The sequence below is a fragment of the Macaca nemestrina genome, chromosome 7 (genome assembly GCF_043159975.1).
Source record: "Macaca nemestrina isolate mMacNem1 chromosome 7, mMacNem.hap1, whole genome shotgun sequence".
Taxonomy (NCBI): domain Eukaryota; kingdom Metazoa; phylum Chordata; class Mammalia; order Primates; family Cercopithecidae; genus Macaca; species Macaca nemestrina.
Window position 1 is genome coordinate 76641611 of NC_092131.1, and position 11452 is coordinate 76653062.

Genomic DNA, 11452 nt, shown 5'->3' on the forward strand with positions numbered 1-11452 from the left:
TGCAAATCAAAACTACGTTGAGATACCACTAAGGTGGCTATAATCCAAAAGAAAGTTGATGAGTATTGGGGAGAACGTAGAGAAATGGTTCCCTTATATTCTGCTGACGGAAATACAAAATGGTGCAGCCACTTTAAAGAATATCTGATAGTTTCTCAAAAGGTTAAACATAGAGTTACTATGTGACCCAGCAATTTCACTCCTGAATATACACCCAAGAGAAATGAAAACATATGACCACACAAAAAATGTGTACATAAATATATACAAGTGGCTGGGCACGGTGGCTCACACCTATAATCCAGCACTTTGGGAGGCCGAGGAGGGCAGATCACGAGGTCCAGAGATGGAGACCATCCTGGCCAACATGGTGAAACCCCGTCTCTAGTAAAAATACAAAAATTAGCTGGGTGTGGTGGCACGCACCTGTAGTCCCAGCTACTCGGGAGGCTGAGGCAGAGAATCACTTGAACCCAGAAGGCGGAGGTTGCAGTGAGCCGAGATGGTGCCACTGCACTCCAGCCTGGCAACAGAGAGAGACTGTGTCTCAAAAAAAAACCAAAAAAAGGTACAAGTACATGAGTGGCAGCATTATTCATAATAGCCAAAAAATGAAAACAACTCAAATGTCCATTAGCTGATGAAATGGATAACTAAATTTGGCATATCCATACAATATAATATTATTCAGCAAGAAAAGACATGGTATACTGATACATGCTGCAATATGGATGAACCATTCATATGCCAAGTGAAAGAAGCCAGTCATAAAAGACCATACAGGAGTCCATTTAAATGAAATGTCCAGAATAAGCAAATCCACAGAGACAGAAAGTAAATTAGTGGCTGCCTAAGACTAGAGGGAGTGGGTATAAATGGGGAATCACTGCTAATGGTTACAAAGTTTCTTTGGGGGGGTGATGAAAATATTTTAAATGTGATTGTGGTGACGAATGCTTAACTCTGAATATACTAAAAACCATACAGTTTAAATTGACGAATTGCATAGTATGTGAGTTAGATTTTGACAAAACTGTTATAAAAAATAAGAGATTGACTGAAGATGTTTCTGGAAACAAGGATCAAAAATCATAGATATAAAGTAAGCAACAGTACATATTTGTAACTCTAAAAATTGTCAACATATTTGAATGCTCTAGATGGAAACTGTAGAAATCTACAATGTAATAACGAGATAACCATAAACTTCATAGGAGATGGAGAGAAAGTCATTTCACACCTAAGCTTAAATTTCTGTCATAGATTAAATCGCATTGATTCTAAAGAGAAAATTTGTTTACATTTTGATAGCTAGCTCCCCCTCATACTTACAAGATGTTGTCACAATTCCAAACGTTTCATCCTGACGTGGCAATGTGCAGCAGAAAATGAGGTTGCCTCTTCCTGCGTGTCTCTTTTTAAGAGTAAGAAAACCTTTTCCAGAAGCCCTCATCACAGATTTCCCCTCATTTCTCTTTGGCCAGAATTGTGTCTTATGCTCCTTCTTAAATCAGACTCGCGTGCACGTGTGCATGCATGTGCTCGTGCGTGTGTGTGTGTCTGTGTGTGTGTTGGGAGTTGTGTCTATGTCCACAATTGACTTAGACAAATCAGGATTTATCTGTAACAGGAAGGTGACGGGTGAATATAAAATCAGCACTGTTGGCAAGGAAAAAGGGAAAAGGAGTATTGCATGGGCAACAGAAGACTCTGCTATACCAAAGACAAAAGAGAAATATGAAATAAAAATTTCACCACACTTTCTTCAGTTCAGAACAAGGTATGTGCCCCACCTTCTGTGCCAAGACAAAAATAAAGCAAGAGTTTCATGGCTTCCTGAAGCTATTTTGTTTTCCCAGGGATTTTTCCCCCTCAAAAAGTATTCATTATTTGCTGGAAAAGGTGTGGCACAGTGTTGGACTCATCAGCATTAGCACACATTCTAGAGAGTTACCAGAAACTTACTTCCAGGTTTTGCTAGCACACTATTATCATAAGCCACTCTTCCCTGACAGTGGTCCTTCATTGTACAATTTTGGTTGCATGCTTAGCTGTTGAATGCCAGCTAGCACTGAGCCGCCAACTTCTTACAACTCAGAATCAGTGTTATTCATTCACTTAACACATGTTTATTAAGCACAGCTAAGCTATGTGCTACACTAATGAGGTGAAAACCTACTGAATGCTTGCTACGTATCAAGTACTACTTTAAGTGCTTTACATATACTTGTTCATTTAATCCTTATAAAAATGTTTATGAAGTATGTAGACATTACTATTTCTACTTCACAGGTGAGTGAGTTCTCAAGTTGTTAAGTATCTTGCCCAAGGACACACAAACAAGTAAAGTATGAATCCCAAAAGTCTGGATATAGATCAGGATATCAACCTAAAGGGCTGGCTCCAAAGACCATGCTCTTAACCACTACACCATCATTGCATCACAGTGCAAAGATAAACACGGCATATTTTCTTTTCTCCAGGAATTCACAGTCTAACCAAGGAGGCAAAAATATACACAGTACAGTACAATATGGAGTGGTTAACACTATAATACCTTCATAACAGAATTTCTCTCAGATTGATAAAGAAATCCTTATTGTTTTCATGAGAACCATTAAAATTTACCATAATCTCTAGTAATGCTTTGAATTTATGTTATACTATCTCTATCTAAGGTTCTCAAGTTACAACTGTCACAGATACATCTCTTAAGATTAATAAAATAGCACTGGAGGCCACGCACAGTGGTTCATGCCTGTAATCCCAGCATTTCAGGAGGCTGAGATGAGAGGATCGCTTTAGCCCAGGAATTCAAGGCTGCACTGAGTACAGTGGCCCCACTGCACTTCAGCCTGGTCAACAGAGAGAGGTTCTGTCTCTAAAATAAATAAATAAATAAACAAACAAATAAATAAATAATACTGTATGAAAAACTGGGTTAAGCTTCAGGGGTGAGCAGAAAGAATAATTATGTTTAATAAAGAATCTGTCTGAGGAATTCAAGCCACTAACAACCTGTGAACAGAGCTACCTTTTATTGGCCATTTACTATGAACAAAACCTGTATGTTAATTAATGTAATCCTCATAACCACCCTATGAAATAGAAACTAGTATTTTACAGACAAGGAAAGAAACTTAGTGAGAATAAGCCATTTGCCTGAGGGTAAACGACAGAGACCGGGACCTGTTAGAACCATGGCTCAAACCAGAACCGTCTAATTCCAAAATCAGTGCCAGTAAACTACTACACTGTATACCCATGGAGGATATTTTATCTTAAAAGACTATAAATGAGTATACTTCATGTCAGACCATCTGGCCCAGTTTCACAGTGGCTTTTCAAATAAGATATTTGAAAATTTATATTGATTTTTGTAAAATGACTTCAAGAGAATGCTTTGATTATTAAATTCCATTAAAGTCTCAAACTTCCATCTCCAGTTTCCACTGCAAAGTTTACTGCTCTGGACTATTTATTTCCCAGATGCCTCCCATCAAAGCTGATTGGTATTAAACTATTTATTATAGTTTCCTTCCTTTTATAAGCTCAATTGTGTCCCCCCCGACTAATTCATACGTTGAAGCCCTAACCCCCAGAAACTCAGGATGTGACTGCAATTGGAGATAGAGCCTTTGAAGATGTGATTAAGTTAAAATGAAGCCACTAGGGTGGGCCTTAATTCAATCTTACTGCTTCTTATAAGAAGAGGAAATCTGGACATACCAGGAGGTTATGGGGAGGCATATGCACAGAGGAAAGGTCACACGAGGATGCAGTGAGAAGGTGGCCACCTGCAAGCCAGGAAGAGAGCCCTCAGAAGAAACCAACCTTGCTAGCACCTTGATCTTGGACTTCCAGCCTCCAGAACCGTGATGAAATAAATTTCTGTGTAGTCATTTAAGCCACCCAGTCTGTGGCATTTTGTTACAGCAGCCCTAGCAAACCAATATACTTCTTTAGGTATGAGCCTCTCCAAAGCAGATACCATGTCATATTCAACTTCGTGTCTTTCACAATTCCTTGAACATTAAAGGCACTCTTTAAATGTTTATCTTATTGTGATTGTGGTTTCAAGAGTTGCTTCAAGCAACTTCATTTAGAGATTGATGATGAGGACCTACGAGACCAAACAATAACAATATATTCAATTCAGAACAATCTATGTAATATTTATGGTGTGGTAGATACACAAAGAGGAATAAGACTATCCCTACCTTCAAAGAGCCAAAGACATGTAAACTAATCATTGCAACATTGCCTGATTAATTACAGTGGTGAAGTCGGGAAGAGGGCTGATATAGCTTGTATGTGTGTCCCCACCCAAATTTCACATTACAATGTAATCTCCAGTGTTGAACGAGGGGCCTGGTGGGAGGTGACTGGATCATAGGAGCAGATTTCTCATGAACGGTTTAGCACCATCCCCCTTGATACTGTCCTCATGATGGTGAGTGAGTTCTCATGAGATCTGGTTGTTTAAATGTGTGTAGCATCTCCCACCTCATTCCATTGTTCCTGCTTTCACCATGTGACATAACTGCTCCCCTTTGCCTTCCACCGTGATTGGAAGCTTCATGAGGCCTCCCCATAAGCAGACACCACCATGCTTCCTCTATAGCCTGCAGAACCATGAGCCATTTAAATATCTTTTCTTATAAATTACCCAGTCTCCGGCATTTCTTTATAGCAATACGAGGACTGACTAATACAGGGACATAAGAAAATTCACAAGGGAAATCACACTTTAGCAGATATTTAAAAGCTGCTTTGCTCATAGAACTGTCTTCACTCATTTGGTTTTTGTTTGCTTGCTTTTTGAGACAGTCTCACTCTGTCACACAGGCTGGAGTGCAGTGGCATGATCTCTGCTCACAGAAACCCCAGTCTCCCGAGTTCAAGCGATTCTCCTGCCTCAGCCTATTGAGTAGCTGGGATTACAGGAGCCTGCCACCATGCCCAGCTAATTTTTGTATTTTTAGTAGAGATGGGGTTTCACCATGTTGGCCAGGGTGGTCTCGAACTCCCAACCTCCAGTGATCCACCCGCCTCTGCCTCCCAAAGTGCTGAGATTACAGGTGTGAGCCACTGCACCCGGCCCACTCATTTGTTTTATGAGATAAACATGTCTTACCTTTCTAAATGTATAGATGACTCAGTGGGGCACACCTGCCTGTTCTGTTGTACATTCTACCCTCCCTGAGTCTCCCAATTCTAATCTGTCTACTTCATCTCCAAATGAATTATTCTAAATAGTGTTTTACCATATTACTCCTTTTTAAAAACTGCAATTACTCCCAAATGTCTTTAGGACAATCTTCAAAATCTTTAGCGTCACTTAAGAGTCTTGAAAATTTGGCCTCAAACTATCATCCCTGCAACCGTATTTCTTTTTACCCCAACTCCACAATACTGACAACAATAGTCTCACTAAAAGCAGTTCCCTAGAACCAACTGGTAATGATTGTTTGGGCTATGTTTCATGAGGATAAGAATAATTCTTCCCTGGCCACCACAACTGCTCAAGTGGAGTCACCTAGTGTCTCAAATCCACCATAATAACACAGTTGGCAAGCTCAATTTAAAAAGACAACTGCTTGCTAGTTCAAGGTTTTGTTAGCTCAGGAGGAAGGTCTATCATTAATGAATTCCAGCAAACCGGAGGCTTGATGTTGTTGCTTTTGTTCTTTCTGTGTTTCTGCAGTTGTGTTGCAGTGATCTGGTGAAGGAATAGTTAGGCCAGAGTGGTTGTTACCGCAATAGAGAACCGTCGTTGAAGACTTTTTAGTTTGCTGCTACCCAAATAACACAATTCAGTCATCTGTAAAATGAAAGGGTTGAACAAGGTCATCTCCAAGGCCCTTTTCTGTTTTAAAACGCTATGATTCTATAATCAATAGCCTGACTTTTTTAAATGTGAAAAAGCCTCAAGAAACGCTTAAAATAAGCTTCTAGCTTGTCCATGCACACACTATTTATTTATTCAGAATTATGTTATGTAATAATCGTAGTTATACATGACCTTAAAAACAGATTGATTCCTGAAATTTATTTTATTTCATTTGCCCTTTGAAAATTTTTTATGTTCTATTTTAAAGTTTGTGAAGATATTTCCAATATAGCATACTACATTAGTCTCAACATCCATATGTATTATTTAGAAAAAAAAAAAGTTTTAAATTTATCCCAGGAATGATGTTTCTATATAAAAATACTGGATTTTAAGGGGGTAATTTCCGTGGACAAAAAGTATTGATCTCTACTATAAAATATATTTTGAAAACTAATAATTGAAGTATTTCTAAGTAGTTAGATGCTTTCATTATTTAATGAAAATTACTATTCAGTGTTCATTTTATTTGTAATAAAAGATCAGCTGAATTTCTTAATGCAAAATGAGCTTGTCCCAGTGCTTTTTATTCTCACTTGAAACTCACCCAGTCCCTTATATCTAATTGGAAATCTCACCAGTTTCAGAGAAAATTAATAATAATTCAGACGAACCACATTGGTTTCTAAGTGGAAATCGAGGTATACAGTTTAGATTCACATATCTCCTCTATGATATCTGACATTAATGTACTCCCTTCATTTCTTTCTTCCTTCATCCAGCCCTCATTGTCTTCTCTCTTTAGCTCTGTTTTCTTCTCCTTCCTTTCACAGATATTTACTAAATAAATATAAAGCTTATGTACCTGGGACCCTTATAGCTCTATCCCAGAATGGCATCATCAAAGGCACACAGTCCAAGAAGAAACAGGAGTTCAAAAGTAAAGCAAGTCCTTTATTTGTGCTATTCGAACACCAAGAAGAAAGCACACAGTTCACATCAACACTTCTTAAAATCCCCTTCTATGCTCTCCCATCCACTGTCCTCCCACATCCCCGGTAGTCCCTCACTTCTTCTATACAAGCCCCCGGAAAACTCTTCACCCAAACGTAACCCTCCTGTTCTTCTCTTACACTTTTTGCTCTTGATTCTTAGCATAAAAATCCAAAAGAACCAAGACAGGGGAAAGGCTGGGAACTCATATATTAATAATTTTTGTTCAGTTATCCCTTCCAAATGCTTTGGAAGGTATATGGAGAAGCATAGACCCTACCTTCAAAAGCCTATAATCAAAAGGCGGATATTCAGCATTTGTTGGGCACCTATAACAAGTCAAGTATTGTGCCAAGCACCATGGATATAATAATTAATAAACAAGAGTGTCTGCCCTAGAGAAGCTGACAGCCCAATGCTGAGTGGTCACATGGACAGATAAGTAAAATGCAGTGATAAATGTTAAAATAAACTTTACACAGAAATTGCTATAAAAACTTGACAGAGCTTCCTTAAAAATGACTCACCAATACTCACTGTTAATGATATTAGCTTTATCCTTGTTACAGGAACTCCACTCTTGAATAGAAAACAATCAGTCATGGTTTTGTCATTCTCCCTGCCCCTCTGCCTAACCAGCCCCCAAAATTTTGCAGCTTCCTTATTTCTAATAATATATTCCCAATATATGATATGGTGGGGTGGGGATGGTGGGAGACGGGAAAAAAAACCCTGGCTGTTATTTCCCAGAGGAAATAAAATTTGAAAATCTAAGAAACATGATAGCATTGTTTGAACTACATGGGTTCAGCCTTATGAACTGTGAAATATATAGTCTGTTTTGTGTTGTATCCCATAGCAGTATGGTAGTCACAAAAATTTCACATAGATTGAAAAACACAAGTCAGCCAGGTGTGGTGGCTCACACCTGTAATCCCACCACTTGAGCACTTTGGGAGGCCAAGGCAGAAGAATCACTTGAGGCCAGGAGTTTGAAGCCAGACTGGTCAACATAGCAAGACCCTGTCTCTACAAAAGAAAACTTTTACAATTAGCCGGGTATGCTGGTGTGTGCCTGCAATTCCACCTACTGGGGAGGCTGAGGCAAGAGGATCACTTGAGGCCAGGATTTCAACGCTGCAGCAAGCCATGATCATACCACTGCACTTCAGCATGGACAACAGGTCAAGACCCTGTCTCAAAAAAACAAAAACAAAACAAAAAACAAGACAAAAAACCTAACACAATGTCCAAGTAATCCTGTCCTTCCTAAAATTTTTACTCATTTTTCCAGTGCTCTTATATCTGACTCTTGTAATTTCTTCTTAGATGGGCTCTGCTCCAGGGTCTCTCAATTCTAATCTATTTACTTTGCCTCCAGATTATCCTAAATAGTGCTTCATCATGTTACTCTCTTTAAAAACTGCAATAACTTCCAAATATCTATAAACTTCAAATTCTTAGCTTTACATAAAGATTCTGGAAAATTTAGTTCCAAACTATCATCCCTGCAACCTTATTTATTTTTATCTCTAACTCAATCATATATTCCAGTCAACTCAAATGCTCAGCCTCTCCAAGAAATGCCTACTGATTTATCTGCCTAACAACACTTTTCCTGAGAACTGCTCCTTCTCCCTTTCAATAACAATGTTTCAGTTGCTTTTTCCTTCAAGGTAACTGTGATTGCCATTGACTGCCATTGGCAATTGACCTGGAGGTGACACCTGACCCAAGCTCATCAAATGAGGCCTTCCCCTGAGGAATTTAGAACAGGGACTGATCAAGTCCAGCTCAGTCTGGCTGTCATTTTCTGCCACATAGACCAGAAGTAAGAAAAAGTTGATCTTTAGTAAGAAATAAAGTAAACATTTAAAGAAGAGCAAAGACAAGAGTTAGAAAGGAAGGACTGCAGTCTCAGTCCATTCTGTTCATCCAACCCAGCTGCATCCTGGTCTCGGGACCCCAAGAATCACTGCTGCAGTCATAATAATAAATGATCACATTTGCTTAAATGAGTTATGTTGTTTGCACCCCAAAAGAATTGTAATTAATGTAATCATATTTTTATTTTTGAGAGTTCACTTTGTCCACAATATGGAAGAAGGATGAGCTGCTAAGGGAAGAGAATAGAGGCAATGAGACCAGTCAAAAGACCACTGGAAGGATCCAGGAACGGAAATTCATCTTGATTGGATGTGGGAGGTAACTTAGGGTGGCAAGGACTAAGGATGACCTGAAGGGTGGATGACTGGATAGAGTGGGAAGGAGAATACTGAAAACTTTAGGGGATGATGCTGAGCTCAGCAATGCATGAGATAACTTATGTGGAAGTACCTAGCACAATTCCTAGGCCACAGCAGGTGCACTATAGATGTCAGTGTCCTAGGGCTCACCCCATCCTTATGTTTTGTCTCCTCTGTTAGGCTGTAAGCAATTATAGGGCAGGGATTACATACTACACTTATCAATTGTTCTCACAGTGACTACTCAGGTCTTGGTACACTGTAGACACTCAGTAGATATTTACTGATTTCATTTTATGTTATACATGACAAATTGTGTTTTGATTGCTTATAATAATATGTCTTTTCAAAAGAACAATCAGAATAGTAATGGTATAGACATGCTTTTTTAGACAAAGAATTGAAAGAATGCTTTCCTCACTATAATCATGTTTGATTTCAGAATGGTCTTGAAAAAATCTGAATTCTAATAGAGGATCATTTTCTTTTTGATGGGAAAAAATAAGTAAAATCTATACCATCAAAATAAAAAGCTTTTCATGTTTAAATATGTATAAATCTGAATGTGTTCAGCTAAATATCAATGCACAAAATACTCAAAAATAAATCTGAAAGCTGAATACAGATCCTGACTCCTAATATAAACACAAACTAATCAAAGCCAAGAATTTAGATTCAGAAACAGCTCCTGCTGTTGAATGTCAATATGTATCTCAGATATTACTACAAAGCTTTTTGGAAATTAATTTCTTCTTAATTCTCTATACAAAAGATTATTTTCATTGTCCATATATATTATCTCTACATATGTTATCTGTCTACATAATATATAATTACATATAATATGCAATATTAAATAATATAATTATTATAGTATATAACGTATATATAACCTAGTATATGTATATTAGAAATGCAGACAGAATGCAAATGTGGCAAGCATATTTCGATTAAATATTTAAAAATTCATCTTAACTAATTCCTAACAGAGTTAACTGCTGTGGAGATATAAAATCAATCCAAGAAAATCATGGCTAAACAGGTTTTATTAACCTTAATTGAGAAGGCAAGAAAAAGAACCATGATCCTTGTATTGCTGCTGTGTCCAAAATATCTGTGTAGACTCGTGGGCATTGATGGAAGGGGACACAACCTGAGAAGAAACCCTGGAACGTAGGAAATGCAGGCCACCCCCATATAAAATGTGACCTAAGAGGCAGTGAAATGTCCGCCAACTGTGATGTCCAAAATTCCACCAGTGGGGGCATTACTTAGAGTTAAGGAGAGTATTTCTAGAGATGCCTGTTAAAATGCAGACATTCACCAAACTGATCAAGTGTCCACCTGCTGATGCCTTTAAACACATTGCCATGATTGGTTTGTTTAGTAGCTCCCTATCACCTAACACAGGACCGTGATTTGGACCTTTGGCATCCACATGGCCCTCTCGACCTCATTTCCTGCCATTCTGCCCTTCACAGCAGATGATTCTCTCCACTTCCACGGCTGGTGTTCATATTTCAGGTTAAATTAACTGTCAGAAAAGCCCTCTCTCACCATTTTAACCAAAATACAGTACTACTCTACTAGAGCTTCCTTCAGAGCAGCAACAAAAATCTATTATTCTTTTATGTTGTCACTTATTTGTTTATTGTCTGTCTTCCTCGGTAGAATGTCAGTTCTTTGAGGACAAGGACCTTGAGTATATTATTACCCATTATAATCCTAGCTCCTAGTGTTAAACACATAGTAAAGGATTCATAAATATTTGCTAGCCAGGTTCGGTGGCTCACGCCTGTAATCCCCACACTTTGGGAGGTTGAGGCAGGCGGATTACCTGAGGTCAGAAGTTCAAGACCAGCCTGGTTAAAACAGTGAAACCCCCTCTCTACTAAAAATACAAAAATTAGCCAGGTGTGGTGGAGGGCGCCTGTAATCCTGGCTACTCAGGAGGCCGAGGCAGGAGAATTGCTTGAACCCAGGAGATGAAGGTTGGAGTGAGCCAAGATCACACTATTGCACTCCAGTCTGGGCAACAAGAGTGAAACTCCATCTCAAGAAAAGATATACTTTTTTTCTCAAAAAAAAAAAAAAAATATATATATATATATACACATATGCTAGTGGGTGGATGAATGGAAAAGTGATATAATATTTCTGGAAGTTGGTTTGGTTATTGAATCAAAAGACCTTAAAATATTCACACGGAGTGGTCAAATAATTCTAGGAATTTATCTTAAAGAAATCATTTGTGCACAGAATTTTTATCACAGACATGTTTTATAAAAGGAAAAACTGGAAATGATCTAAATATCCATAAATAAGAAAAGCATTATATAAATGACATTTTAAAAGATACTTACATAATGATAAAAAGTTC